The sequence below is a fragment of the Lepisosteus platostomus genome, chromosome 5, assembly GCF_059453375.1.
Source record: "Lepisosteus platostomus isolate fLepPlt1 chromosome 5, fLepPlt1.hap1, whole genome shotgun sequence".
Taxonomy (NCBI): Eukaryota; Metazoa; Chordata; class Actinopteri; order Semionotiformes; family Lepisosteidae; genus Lepisosteus; species Lepisosteus platostomus.
In genome coordinates, this window is record NC_142615.1 from 52,283,173 (window position 1) to 52,286,361 (window position 3,189).

Below are 3,189 nucleotides of genomic sequence, written 5' to 3' on the forward strand. Positions count from 1 at the left end.
CTTTAGAATTAGCATACAGCACCGAGGCCCCCATGACCAAATAAAGGCTAACCTCGATAATCAGCCTAAATAATGCAGACTACAGCAAAACGACTGACTTTGAAAAGGGAATGAATGTCCGGAAGGAGTAGTCTAACCAGCTTGAAATGCTTCTCCGGACCTCTAACTAAAAGAAACCGGGAACCAGCAGTGGCATCGACTCCTTTCGAACTGGGATCCTATCGCAGCTCGTGGTGTCGTAACTCTTCCGTATCTGATATTGGACCAAGCACATCAGGGGAGAGCCCTAACGCAGTCCCCCACTACCAGAAATTATGCAGTCGAGATTCCCACATTTGGGGAATTCGCAGGGGTCAGCACAGCCGGAGTGCAATGGCTGAGACTCGCTCTGGGTGAACCTCCTTCTTGATCAAGGTATCTCCCCTGCCAGGTAAGTATGTGTTGTACAAGCCCCTGCAAGCGGCCCACACCCTCAGCACTAATCGCGCAGCCTAGGCTAGCTCCTCGCCTGGCTGGCTCCGTGAGATTTAGTACTCGCGCAAGAGACTGGGGGCAGAGCGCGAAGGCAGCCCCCCGCCCCCCTCTAAATGTGCGCTCCTGGTTCCCTCTCAGGGCTCTGCAACATAGCGTCCCGGCGCTTCCTCCTCGCCGCCCGGAGGCGATGTGCGTCTGGCCGATTTGTTCAATTGGTGCTGTTTCTGTTTTGAAATAAAACGCGCCAGCCAAGAATTGTTTTCAGAGTGCTGTGCACTGGAGGTTTTTGTCTTGTGAAGACTTGCCTTGTGCTCCTCCAGTGCGGAACAAGCCAACACAAGGGAGCACGTTCGCGAACATCCAGGCACGCATTGATTTCGAAAGAAGCTCCTTTCCAAAGAATTGCAAATAAACGATCCTCCAGTTCTGCTCAGGGGACACGGAGCCCCCGCCACACAATGCAACGGGAGTATAAATGATGTCTCCCGCCAGCCATTCGACAATCATTTTTCATGGGTGAATATGGTTTTCTGGGGGGTTGCAATGTTCGTCATTATTGGACATTCCTGGTGATTCTGACACGTGTTAAACACTCGCATTTCCTGCAATTATAAAAAGGGTTAAGTTTCAGTTTCGCTGACAAATCGAATCAACCTTCACGGAGAGAAGAAAGGAAACACAATGTTTCGGCTGTGGAGCTCAGTACCGATAACACTGCTGATCATGATGGAGTAGAAACAAGTGATGTATTGGCAGCTTTATCTGGGGCGAGAAGTCCTGGAACAACTACAAAAATGTTAGGATGCAGAGGAAGAAATATTTTTCCACCTCACCTCACCCAATCCTGCTGCATTAACGAAGCTGAAGTTGGCTTCTTATTCGCGTTTTTCGTTCCACCTTATTAGGTGCTGTGATGTTATGCCGCCTTTCGCCTGTAGATGGCTCTCTATAGTTATTTTTAAAAATACTAATCCGAGTGGATGACTGGACATAGCCTCAGTAAAGGGGAATATGTACATAATGATTATCCAAATTGCATTTTTGTATGAAACACATTTAAGAAAATCGAAAACCAATTTTCAAAACTCACAATAACACAAACTGGCATGTTAGACGACAAGTAAATAAGACAAAAGCAAACCATTCATTCACTGGCATTTTCTGCATATTTACCACGACCTTGCCTTCTGATTGTTAAAAGTCTCAAAATCTTGCATTTTGCAAGAAATGTTAATATAGCAGTCTACAATGGGACATTTAGAACATGGCATGTGAGAATATGGTTAACCGAAGATGAGCAAAGGGTGATGGCACTTTCTGCTTATTGCTATGACCCTCCCTCCTGATTATAAAATAGTCTCACAATTCTGCCACTGAGGTAATGTGACAAATTATGAAAATCATTAAGTATAAGAAAATGTACTGTACCATTTTTTAAATATGACCTTCTGAACATGTAAGGATTAACAGTTAACAAAATAGCACCCCTTCTGCTGATTTACTTTTTCCCTCCTTCCTTGTCACCAGAACATCTTAATATTCCGACACTAAGGTAGGAGAGACAAAATCACTTATCATGTACATTTGTAATTATGACACGTCACTGTTGCATTTCTGCGTTGTGACATGCAATACCCACAGTGGAAATTCATAGTTGTGATTATAGGAATGTTACATATCAGGTGGGTAGCTGCGTCAGCATGCGTAGGCTGTAAAGGAACAAGTAAAGGATTATTCCATGTTGAAAAGAGAAGAAAGGAAACACACCGTTTCGGCTGTGGAGCCTTCTTCAGGTGTGAGAAAGACAGGGCAGTATGCAAAGATTATTATCCTTTTATCTTTGCTGATTGCAGTTTATCTTTGATGACAGCATCAAAGATGTTAAGGAATTTTTACACTTAATAAACAGACACTTTTTTTGAACACCCTTATTTACTGTTAACAAAAGAGCTGACACGTATTATGTGTGAAAAAAAGCTGCTAAACAGCTCGACCTGCTGCCCGCTCTGAAAGACACAGTCACTCATAGAATTATTGAAATGGCGGATGGTTTCAAAAGTACACTGGTAGAGCGCGTTAAGATGAGCAGATGCTTTTCATTGCAATTAGGTGAGTCTGTAATCGATTTGGCCAATTCACTCGTTTATGTTAGATATGAGTTTGAGGGTATGTCCCATGAGGACTTTCTGTTCTGTAAACCGCTACCATCAGGAACAGGAAAGCAAGAGCAATGAAAAGCTGCACAGCGCTGTGAAAGAAAATACAGAGAAGTGAAAGGCAGTCCTTTCTCTAAGGAGGTAGAAGAAGAGCGATTCCCCGTCGGGGAATCAAACCCCGGTCTCCCACATGACAGGCAGGGATACTCACCACTATACTAACAAGGAAGACATCGCTTGCTCTGACCCCAGGCATCGTGTCTTGACCCACCGTGCTGGAAGCCGACGCGTACTGTGATTCCTTTACGGAGCAGAAATGACAACCGAGGAGCCGAGAGATCATTTCAGCATTTCGCGTATGAACGGAAAACACAACCGACCAACTCGGAATGACTTGCTTTTGACAATTTTCACAGCGTTCTTTGTGCACAACGACTGCGCTGCCTAGCAGATACAAATGGGTTGTACAACTTTGAACTAGCAAATGCAAGAGAGCTAAGCCCCCTCTCTTTTAGCCCAGGTTCGATCTGTCTCCCAGAATCACCAGGGCGCACGCACA

At 44.9% G+C, this 3,189-nt stretch overlaps 1 non-coding gene across 1 annotated transcript; it reads right to left on the minus strand.

The window, feature by feature from the left end:
* Positions 1 to 274: 274 nt before the first annotated feature.
* On the minus strand, positions 275 to 438 carry LOC148669140 (U1 spliceosomal RNA). Its single transcript, XR_015938661.1, has one exon. It is a non-coding gene; the product is annotated as a U1 spliceosomal RNA (small nuclear RNA).
* Between the last annotated feature and the right edge of the window lie 2,751 nt (positions 439 to 3,189).